This window comes from Heptranchias perlo, unplaced genomic scaffold (genome assembly GCF_035084215.1).
Source record: "Heptranchias perlo isolate sHepPer1 unplaced genomic scaffold, sHepPer1.hap1 HAP1_SCAFFOLD_320, whole genome shotgun sequence".
Taxonomy (NCBI): domain Eukaryota; kingdom Metazoa; phylum Chordata; class Chondrichthyes; order Hexanchiformes; family Hexanchidae; genus Heptranchias; species Heptranchias perlo.
This window is the reverse complement of record NW_027139332.1, coordinates 215,001-227,500: the sequence shown is the minus strand read 5'-3', so window position 1 is coordinate 227,500 and position 12,500 is coordinate 215,001. Positions and strand designations below refer to the sequence as shown.

At 40.8% G+C, this 12,500-nt stretch overlaps 1 protein-coding gene across 1 annotated transcript in view; it reads right to left on the bottom strand.

The window, feature by feature from the left end:
* The window catches only part of ephx5 (epoxide hydrolase 5), a gene marked incomplete at its 5' end in the record, with an annotated part of 223,986 nt that overhangs the window by 12,639 nt on the left and 198,847 nt on the right, over positions 1-12,500 (bottom strand). The window lies entirely within an intron of this gene.

Genomic DNA, 12,500 nt, shown 5'->3' with positions numbered 1-12,500 from the left:
AGAGAGAGAGAGAAAACGACACAGAGTGACAAACAGAGAGAGAGAACAACACAGAGTGATAAACAGAGAGAGAGAGAGAGAGAACAACACAGAGTGATAAACAGAGAGAAAGAGAACAACACAGAGTGATAAACAGAGAGAGAGAGAGAACAACACAGAGTGATAAACAGAGAGAGAGAGAGAGAGAACAACACAGAGTGATAAACAGAGAGAAAGAGAACAACACAGAGTGATAAACAGAGAGAGAGAGAGAACAACACAGAGTGATAAACAGAGAGAAAGAGAACAACACAGAGTGACAAACAGAGAGAGAGAGAACAACACAGAGTGATAAACAGAGAGAGAGAGAACAACACAGAGTGATAAACAGAGAGAGAGAGAACAACACAGAGTGATAAACAGAGAGAGAGAGAGAACAACACAGAGTGATAAACAGAGAGAGAGAGAACAACACAGAGTGATAAACAGAGAGAGAGAGAACAACACAGAGTGATAAACAGAGAGAGAGAGAGAACAACACAGAGTGATAAACAGAGAGAGAGAGAACAACACAGAGTGATAAACAGAGAGAGGGAGAACAACAGAGTGATAAACAGAGAGAGAGAGAACAACACAGAGTGATAAACAGAGAGAGAGAGAAAAACACAGAGTGATAAACAGAGAGAGAGAGAGAACAACACAGAGTGATAAACAGAGAGAGAGAGAGAAAAACACAGAGTGATAAAGAGAGAGAGAGAGAGAACAACACAGAGTGATAAACAGAGAGAGAGAGAGAGAGAACAACACAGAGTGATAAACAGAGAGAGAGAGAACAACACAGAGTGATAAACAGAGAGAGAGAGAGAACAACACAGAGTGATAAACAGAGAGAGAGAGAGAGAGAACAACACAGAGTGATAAACAGAGAGAGAGAGAACAACAGAGTGAGAAACAGAGAGAGAGAGAACAACACAGAGTGATAAACAAAGAGAGAGAGAGAGAACAACACAGAGTGATAAACAGAGAGAGAGAGAACAACAGAGTGAGAAACAGAGAGAGAGAGAACAGCACAGAGTGATAAACAGAGAGAGAGTGAGAGAATAACAGAGTGATAAATAGAGAGAGAGTGAGAGAACAACACAGAGTGATAAACAGAGAGAGAGAGAGAGAACAACACAAAGTGATAAACAGAGAGAGAGAGAGAGAACAACACAGAGTGATAAACAGAGAGAGAGAGAACAACACAGAGTGATAAACAGAGAGAGAGAGAGAGAACAACACAGAGTGATAAACAGAGAGAGAGTGAGAGAACAACACAGAGTGATAAACAGAGAGAGAGAGAACAACACAGAGTGATAAACAGAGAGAGAGAGAGAACAACACAGAGTGATAAACAGAGAGAGAGGGAGAACAACACAGAGTGATAAACAGAGAGAGATTGAGAGAACAACACAGAGAGATAAACAGAGAGAGAGTGAGAGAACAACACAGAGTGATAAACAGAGAGAGAGAGAACAACACAGAGTGATAAACAGAGAGAGAGAGAGAACAACACAGAGTGATAAACAGAGAGAGAGGGAGAACAACACAGAGTGATAAACAGAGAGAGATTGAGAGAACAACACAGAGTGATAAACAGAGAGAGAGAGAGAACAACACAGAGTGATAAACAGAGAGAGAGGGAGAACAACACAGAGTGATAAACAGAGAGAGATTGAGAGAACAACACAGAGTGATAAACAGAGAGAGAGGGAGAACAACACAGAGTGATAAACAGAGAGAGATTGAGAGAACAACACAGAGTGAGAAACAGAGAGAGAGAGAACAACACAGAGTGATAAACAGAGAGAGAGAGAGAGAGAGAGAAAACAACACAGAGTGATAAAGAGAGAGAGAGAGAACAACACAGAGTGATAAACAGAGAGAGAGTGAGAGAACAACACAGAGTGATAAACAGAGAGAGAGAGAGAACAAAACAGAGTGATAAAAAGAGAGAGAGAGAGAACAACACAAAGTGATAAACAGAGAGAGGGAGAGAAAAACACGGAGTGATAAAGAGAGAGAGAGAGAGAACAACACAGATTGATAAACAGAGAGAGAGAGAGAACAACACAGAGTGATAAACAGAGAGAGAGTGAGAGAACAACACAGAGTGATAAACAGAGAGAGAGAGAACAACACAGAGTGATAAACAGAGACAGAGAGAGAGAGAACGACACAGAGTGAGAAACAGAGAGAGAGAGAACAACACAGAGTGATAAAGAGAGAGAGAGAAAACAACACAGAGTGATAAAGAGAGAGAGAGAGAGAGAACAACACAGAGTGATAAACAGAGAGAGAGTGAGAGAACAACACAGAGTGATAAACAGAGAGAGAGAGAGAACAAAACAGAGTGATAAAAAGAGAGAGAGAGAGAACAACACAGAGTGATAAACAGAGAGAGGGAGAGAAAAACACAGAGTGATAAAGAGAGAGAGATTGAGAGAACAACACAAAGTGATAAACAGAGAGAGAGTGAGAGAACAACACAGAGTGATAAACAGAGAGAGAGAGAACAACACAGAGTGATAAACAGAGACAGAGAGAGAGAACGACACAGAGTGAGAAACAGAGAGAGAGAGAACAACACAGAGTGATAAACAGAGAGAGAGAGAGAGAGAGAGAAAACAACACAGAGTGATAAAGAGAGAGAGAGAGAACAACACAGAGTGATAAACAGAGAGAGAGTGAGAGAACAACACAGAGTGATAAACAGAGAGAGAGAGAGAACAAAACAGAGTGATAAAAAGAGAGAGAGAGAGAACAACACAGAGTGATAAACAGAGAGAGGGAGAGAAAAACACGGAGTGATAAAGAGAGAGAGAGAGAGAACAACACAGATTGATAAACAGAGAGAGAGAGAGAACAACACAGAGTGATAAACAGAGAGAGAGTGAGAGAACAACACAGAGTGATAAACAGAGAGAGAGAGAACAACACAGAGTGATAAACAGAGACAGAGAGAGAGAACGACACAGAGTGAGAAACAGAGAGAGAGAGAACAACACAGAGTGATAAACAGAGAGAGAGAGAGAGAGAAAACAACACAGAGTGATAAAGAGAGAGAGAGAAAACAACACAGAGTGATAAAGAGAGAGAGAGAACAACACAGAGTGATAAACAGAGAGAGAGTGAGAGAACAACACAGAGTGATAAACAGAGAGAGAGAGAGAACAAAACAGAGTGATAAAAAGAGAGAGAGAGAGAACAACACAGAGTGATAAACAGAGAGAGGGAGAGAAAAACACAGAGTGATAAAGAGAGAGAGAGAGAGAACAACACAGATTGATAAACAGAGAGAGAGAGAGAACAACACAGAGTGATAAACAGAGAGAGAGAACAACACAGAGTGATCAACAGAGAGAGAGAGAACAACAGAGTGATAAATAGAGAGAGAGAGAGAAAACGACACAGAGTGACAAACAGAGAGAGAGAGAACAACACAGAGTGATAAACAGAGAGAGAGAGAGAGAGAACAACACAGAGTGATAAACAGAGAGAAAGAGAACAACACAGAGTGATAAACAGAGAGAGAGAGAGAACAACACAGAGTGATAAACAGAGAGAGAGAGAGAGAGAACAACACAGAGTGATAAACAGAGAGAAAGAGAACAACACAGAGTGATAAACAGAGAGAGAGAGAGAACAACACAGAGTGATAAACAGAGAGAAAGAGAACAACACAGAGTGATAAACAGAGAGAGAGAGAACAACACAGAGTGATAAACAGAGAGAGAGAGAACAACACAGAGTGATAAACAGAGAGAGAGAGAACAACACAGAGTGATAAACAGAGAGAGAGAGAGAACAACACAGAGTGATAAACAGAGAGAGAGAGAACAACACAGAGTGATAAACAGAGAGAGAGAGAACAACACAGAGTGATAAACAGAGAGAGAGAGAGAACAACACAGAGTGATAAACAGAGAGAGAGAGAACAACACAGAGTGATAAACAGAGAGAGGGAGAACAACAGAGTGATAAACAGAGAGAGAGAGAACAACACAGAGTGATAAACAGAGAGAGAGAGAAAAACACAGAGTGATAAACAGAGAGAGAGAGAGAACAACACAGAGTGATAAACAGAGAGAGAGAGAGAAAAACACAGAGTGATAAAGAGAGAGAGAGAGAGAACAACACAGAGTGATAAACAGAGAGAGAGAGAGAGAGAACAACACAGAGTGATAAACAGAGAGAGAGAGAACAACACAGAGTGATAAACAGAGAGAGAGAGAGAACAACACAGAGTGATAAACAGAGAGAGAGAGAGAGAGAACAACACAGAGTGATAAACAGAGAGAGAGAGAACAACAGAGTGAGAAACAGAGAGAGAGAGAACAACACAGAGTGATAAACAAAGAGAGAGAGAGAGAACAACACAGAGTGATAAACAGAGAGAGAGAGAACAACAGAGTGAGAAACAGAGAGAGAGAGAACAGCACAGAGTGATAAACAGAGAGAGAGTGAGAGAATAACAGAGTGATAAATAGAGAGAGAGTGAGAGAACAACACAGAGTGATAAACAGAGAGAGAGAGAGAGAACAACACAAAGTGATAAACAGAGAGAGAGAGAGAGAACAACACAGAGTGATAAACCGAGAGAGAGAGAACAACACAGAGTGATAAACAGAGAGAGAGAGAGAGAACAACACAGAGTGATAAACAGAGAGAGAGTGAGAGAACAACACAGAGTGATAAACAGAGAGAGAGAGAACAACACAGAGTGATAAACAGAGAGAGAGAACAACACAGAGTGATCAACAGAGAGAGAGAGAACAACAGAGTGATAAATAGAGAGAGAGAGAGAAAACGACACAGAGTGACAAACAGAGAGAGAGAGAACAACACAGAGTGATAAACAGAGAGAGAGAGAGAGAGAACAACACAGAGTGATAAACAGAGAGAGAGAGAACAACAGAGTGATAAATAGAGAGAGAGAGAGAAAACGACACAGAGTGATAAACAGAGAGAGAGAGAACAACACAGAGTGATAAACAGAGAGAGAGAGAGAGAGAACAACACAGAGTGATAAACAGAGAGAAAGAGAACAACACAGAGTGATAAACAGAGAGAGAGAGAGAACAACACAGAGTGATAAACAGAGAGAGAGAGAGAGAGAACAACACAGAGTGATAAACAGAGAGAAAGAGAACAACACAGAGTGATAAACAGAGAGAGAGAGAGAACAACACAGAGTGATAAACAGAGAGAAAGAGAACAACACAGAGTGATAAACAGAGAGAGAACAACACAGAGTGATAAACAGAGAGAGAGAACAACACAGAGTGATAAACAGAGAGAGAGAGAACAACACAGAGTGATAAACAGAGAGAGAGAGAGAGAACAACACAGAGTGATAAACAGAGAGAGAGAGAGAACAACACAGAGTGATAAACAGAGAGAGAGAGAACAACACAGAGTGATAAACAGAGAGAGAGAGAGAACAACACAGAGTGATAAACAGAGAGAGAGTGAGAGAGAGAACAACACAGAGTGATAAACAGAGAGAGAGAGAGAACAACATAGAGTGATAAACAGAGAGAGAGTGAGGGAGAGAACAACACAGAGTGATAAACAGAGAGAGAGAGAACAACACAGAGTGATAAACAGAGAGAGAGTGAGAGAGAGAACAACACAGAGTGATAAACAGAGAGAGAGAGAGAGAGAGAGAACAACAGTGAGTGATAAACAGAGAGAGAGAGAGAACAACACAGAGTGATAAACAAAGAGAGAGAGAGAGAATAACAGAGTGATAAATAGAGAGAGAGTGAGAGAACAACACAGAGTGATAAACAGAGAGAGAGTGAGAGAATAACACAGAGTGATAAACAGAGAGAGAGAGAACAACAGAGTGAGAAACAGAGAGAGAGAGAACAGCACAGAGTGATAAACAGAGAGAGAGTGAGAGAATAACAGAGTGATAAATAGAGAGAGAGTGAGAGAACAACACAGAGTGATAAACAGAGAGAGAGAGAGAGAACAACACAAAGTGATAAACAGAGAGAGAGAGAGAGAACAACACAGAGTGATAAACAGAGAGAGAGAGAACAACACAGAGTGATAAACAGAGAGAGAGAGAGAGAACAACACAGAGTGATAAACAGAGAGAGAGTGAGAGAACAACACAGAGTGATAAACAGAGAGAGAGAGAACAACACAGAGTGATAAACAGAGAGAGAGAGAACAACACAGAGTGATAAACAGAGAGAGAGGGAGAACAACACAGAGTGATAAACAGAGAGAGATTGAGCGAACAACACAGAGTGATAAACAGAGAGAGAGTGAGAGAACAACACAGAGTGATAAACAGAGAGAGAGAGAACAACACAGAGTGATAAACAGAGACAGAGAGAGAGAACGACACAGAGTGAGAAACAGAGAGAGAGAGAACAACACAGAGTGATAAACAGAGAGAGAGAGAGAGAGAGATAGAAAACAACACAGAGTGATAAAGAGAGAGAGAGAAAACAACACAGAGTGATAAAGAGAGAGAGAGCGAACAACACAGAGTGATAAACAGAGAGAGAGTGAGAGAACAACACAGAGTGATAAACAGAGAGAGAGAGAGAACAAAACAGAGTGATAAAAAGAGAGAGAGAGAGAACAACACAAAGTGATAAACAGAGAGAGGGAGAGAAAAACACGGAGTGATAAAGAGAGAGAGAGAGAGAACAACACAGATTGATAAACAGAGAGAGAGAGAGAACAACACAGAGTGATAAACAGAGAGAGAGTGAGAGAACAACACAGAGTGATAAACAGAGAGAGAGAGAACAACACAGAGTGATAAACAGAGACAGAGAGAGAGAGAACGACACAGAGTGATAAACAGAGAGAGAGAGAACAACACAGAGTGATAAAGAGAGAGAGAGAAAACAACACAGAGTGATAAAGAGAGAGAGAGAGAACAACACAGAGTGATAAACAGAGAGAGAGTGAGAGAACAACACAGAGTGATAAACAGAGAGAGAGAGAGAACAAAACAGAGTGATAAAAAGAGAGAGAGAGAGAACAACACAGAGTGATAAACAGAGAGAGGGAGAGAAAAACACAGAGTGATAAAGAGAGAGAGAGAGAGAACAACACAGATTGATAAACAGAGAGAGAGAGAACAACACAGAGTGATAAACAGAGAGAGAGAACAACACAGAGTGATCAACAGAGAGAGAGAGAACAACAGAGTGATAAATAGAGAGAGAGAGAGAAAACGACACAGAGTGACAAACAGAGAGAGAGAGAACAACACAGAGTGATAAACAGAGAGAGAGAGAGAGAGAACAACACAGAGTGATAAACAGAGAGAGAGAGAACAACAGAGTGATAAATAGAGAGAGAGAGAGAAAACGACACAGAGTGATAAACAGAGAGAGAGAGAACAACACAGAGTGATAAACAGAGAGAGAGAGAGAGAGAACAACACAGAGTGATAAACAGAGAGAAAGAGAACAACACAGAGTGATAAACAGAGAGAGAGAGAGAACAACACAGAGTGATAAACAGAGAGAGCGAGAGAGAGAACAACACAGAGTGATAAACAGAGAGAAAGAGAACAACACAGAGTGATAAACAGAGAGAGAGAGAGAACAACACAGAGTGATAAACAGAGAGAAAGAGAACAACACAGAGTGATAAACAGAGAGAGAACAACACAGAGTGATAAACAGAGAGAGAGAACAACACAGAGTGATAAACAGAGAGAGAGAGAACAACACAGAGTGATAAACAGAGAGAGAGAGAGAGAACAACACAGAGTGATAAACAGAGAGAGAGAGAGAACAACACAGAGTGATAAACAGAGAGAGAGAGAACAACACAGAGTGATAAACAGAGAGAGAGAGAGAACAACACAGAGTGATAAACAGAGAGAGAGTGAGAGAGAGAACAACACAGAGTGATAAACAGAGAGAGAGAGAGAACAACATAGAGTGATAAACAGAGAGAGAGTGAGGGAGAGAACAACACAGAGTGATAAACAGAGAGAGAGAGAACAACACAGAGTGATAAACAGAGAGAGAGTGAGAGAGAGAACAACACAGAGTGATAAACAGAGAGAGAGAGAGAGAACAACACAGAGTGATAAATAGAGAGAGAGTGAGAGAACAACACAGAGTGATAAACAGAGAGAGAGAGAGAGAATAACAGAGTGATAAATAGAGAGAGAGTGAGAGAACAACACAGAGTGATAAACAGAGAGAGAGTGAGAGAATAACACAGAGTGATAAATAGAGAGAGAGTGAGAGAACAACACAGAGTGATAAACAGAGAGAGAGAGAGAGAACAACACAGAGTGATAAACAGAGAGAGAGAGAGAGAGAACAACACAGAGTGATAAACAGAGAGAGAGAGAACAACACAGAGTGATAAACAGAGAGAGAGAGAGAGAGAGAGAACAACGCAGAGTGATAAACAGAGAGAGAGAGAGAGAGAGAGAACAACACAGAGTGATAACCAGAGAGAGAGAGAGAACAAAACAGAGTGATAAACAGAGAGAGAGAGAGAGAACAACACAGAGTGATAAAAAGAGAGAGAGAGAACAACACAGAGTGATATACAGAGAGAGAGAGAGAGAGAGAACAACAACACAGAGTGATAAACGGAGAGAGAGAGAGAACAACACAGAGTGATAAACAGAGAGAGAGAGAACAACACAGAGTGATAAACAGAGAGAGAGAGAGAACAACACAGAGTGATAAACAGAGAGAGAGAACAACAGAGTGATAAACAGAGAGAGAGAGAACAACACAGAGTGATAAACTGAGAGAGAGAGAGACAGAGAACAACACAGAGTGAGAAACAGAGAGAGAGAGAGAACAACACAGAGTGATAAACAGAGAGAGAGAGAGAGAGAGAACAACACAGAGTGATAAACAGAGAGAGAGAGAGAACAACACAGAGTGATAAACAGAGAGAGAGTGAGAGAACAACACAGAGTGATAAACAGAGAGAGGGAGAGAACAACACAAAGTGATAAACAGAGAGAGGGAGAGAAAAACACGGAGTGATAAAGAGAGAGAGAGAGAGAACAACACAGATTGATAAACAGAGAGAGAGAGAGAACAACACAGAGTGATAAACAGAGAGAGAGTGAGAGAACAACACAGAGTGATAAACAGAGAGAGAGAGAACAACACAGAGTGATAAACAGAGACAGAGAGAGAGAACGACACAGAGTGAGAAACAGAGAGAGAGAGAACAACACAGAGTGATAAAGAGAGAGAGAGAAAACAACACAGAGTGATAAAGAGAGAGAGAGAGAACAACACAGAGTGATAAACAGAGAGAGAGTGAGAGAACAACACAGAGTGATAAACAGAGAGAGAGAGAGAACAAAACAGAGTGATAAAAAGAGAGAGAGAGAGAACAACACAGAGTGATAAACAGAGAGAGGGAGAGAAAAACACAGAGTGATAAAGAGAGAGAGAGAGAGAACAACACAGATTGATAAACAGAGAGAGAGAGAGAACAACACAGAGTGATAAACAGAGAGAGAGAACAACACAGAGTGATCAACAGAGAGAGAGAGAACAACAGAGTGATAAATAGAGAGAGAGAGAGAAAACGACACAGAGTGACAAACAGAGAGAGAGAGAACAACACAGAGTGATAAACAGAGAGAGAGAGAGAGAGAGAACAACACAGAGTGATAAACAGAGAGAGAGAGAACAACAGAGTGATAAATAGAGAGAGAGAGAGAAAACGACACAGAGTGATAAACAGAGAGAGAGAGAACAACACAGAGTGATAAACAGAGAGAGAGAGAGAGAGAACAACACAGAGTGATAAACAGAGAGAAAGAGAACAACACAGAGTGATAAACAGAGAGAGAGAGAGAACAACACAGAGTGATAAACAGAGAGAGAGAGAGAGAGAACAACACAGAGTGATAAACAGAGAGAAAGAGAACAACACAGAGTGATAAACAGAGAGAGAGAGAGAACAACACAGAGTGATAAACAGAAAGAGAACAACACAGAGTGATAAACAGAGAGAGAGAGAACAACACAGAGTGATAAACAGAGAGAGAGAACAACACAGAGTGATAAACAGAGAGAGAGAGAACAACACAGAGTGATAAACAGAGAGAGAGAGAGAGAACAACACAGAGTGATAAACAGAGAGAGAGAGAGAACAACACAGAGTGATAAACAGAGAGAGAGAGAACAACACAGAGTGATAAACAGAGAGAGAGAGAGAACAACACAGAGTGATAAACAGAGAGAGAGTGAGAGAGAGAACAACACAGAGTGATAAACAGAGAGAGAGAGAGAACAACATAGAGTGATAAACAGAGAGAGAGTGAGGGAGAGAACAACACAGAGTGATAAACAGAGAGAGAGAGAACAACACAGAGTGATAAGCAGAGAGAGAGTGAGAGAGAGAACAACACAGAGTGATAAACAGAGAGAGAGAGAGAACAACAGTGAGTGATAAACAGAGAGAGAGAGAGAGAATAACAGAGTGATAAATAGAGAGAGAGTGAGAGAACAACACAGAGTGATAAACAGAGAGAGAGGGAGAACAACACAGAGTGATAAACAGAGAGAGAGAGAACAACACAGAGTGATAAACAGAGAGAGAGAGAGAACAACACAGAGTGATAAACAGAGAGAGAGGGAGAACAACACAGAGTGATAAACAGAGAGAGATTGAGAGAACAACACAGAGTGATAAACAGAGAGAGAGTGAGAGAACAACACAGAGTGATAAACAGAGAGAGAGAGAACAACACAGAGTGATAAACAGAGACAGAGAGAGAGAACGACACAGAGTGAGAAACAGAGAGAGAGAGAACAACACAGAGTGATAAACAGAGAGAGAGAGAGAGAGAGAGAAAACAACACAGAGTGATAAAGAGAGAGAGAGAAAACAACACAGAGTGATAAAGAGAGAGAGAGAGAACAACACAGAGTGATAAACAGAGAGAGAGTGAGAGAACAACACAGAGTGATAAACAGAGAGAGAGAGAGAACAAAACAGAGTGATAAAAAGAGAGAGAGAGAGAACAACACAAAGTGATAAACAGAGAGAGGGAGAGAAAAACACGGAGTGATAAAGAGAGAGAGAGAGAGAACAACACAGATTGATAAACAGAGAGAGAGAGAGAACAACACAGAGTGATAAACAGAGAGAGAGTGAGAGAACAACACAGAGTGATAAACAGAGAGAGAGAGAACAACACAGAGTGATAAACAGAGACAGAGAGAGAGAGAACGACACAGAGTGAGAAACAGAGAGAGAGAGAACAACACAGAGTGATAAAGAGAGAGAGAGAAAACAACACAGAGTGATAAAGAGAGAGAGAGAGAACAACACAGAGTGATAAACAGAGAGAGAGTGAGAGAACAACACAGAGTGATAAACAGAGAGAGAGAGAGAACAAAACAGAGTGATAAAAAGAGAGAGAGAGAGAACAACACAGAGTGATAAACAGAGAGAGGGAGAGAAAAACACAGAGTGATAAAGAGAGAGAGAGAGAGAACAACACAGATTGATAAACAGAGAGAGAGAGAGAACAACACAGAGTGATAAACAGAGAGAGAGAACAACACAGAGTGATCAACAGAGAGAGAGAGAACAACAGAGTGATAAATAGAGAGAGAGAGAGAAAACGACACAGAGTGACAAACAGAGAGAGAGAACAACACAGAGTGATAAACAGAGAGAGAGAGAGAGAGAACAACACAGAGTGATAAACAGAGAGAGAGAGAACAACAGAGTGATAAATAGAGAGAGAGAGAGAAAACGACACAGAGTGATAAACAGAGAGAGAGAGAACAACACAGAGTGATAAACAGAGAGAGAGAGAGAGAGAACAACACAGAGTGATAAACAGAGAGAAAGAGAACAACACAGAGTGATAAACAGAGAGAGAGAGAGAACAACACAGAGTGATAAACAGAGAGAGAGAGAGAGAGAACAACACAGAGTGATAAACAGAGAGAAAGAGAACAACACAGAGTGATAAACAGAGAGAGAGAGAGAACAACACAGAGTGATAAACAGAGAGAAAGAGAACAACACAGAGTGATAAACAGAGAGAGAACAACACAGAGTGATAAACAGAGAGAGAGAACAACACAGAGTGATAAACAGAGAGAGAGAGAACAACACAGAGTGATAAACAGAGAGAGAGAGAGAGAGAACAACACAGAGTGATAAACAGAGAGAGAGAGAGAACAACACAGAGTGATAAACAGAGAGAGAGTGAGAGAACAACACAGAGTGATAAACAGAGAGAGAGAGAACAACACAGAGTGATAAACAGAGACAGAGAGAGAGAACGACACAGAGTGAGAAACAGAGAGAGAGAGAACAACACAGAGTGATAAAGAGAGAGAGAGAAAACAACACAGAGTGATAAAGAGAGAGAGAGAGAACAACACAGAGTGATAAACAGAGAGAGAGTGAGAGAACAACACAGAGTGATAAACAGAGAGAGAGAGAGAACAAAACAGAGTGATAAAAAGAGAGAGAGAGAGAAC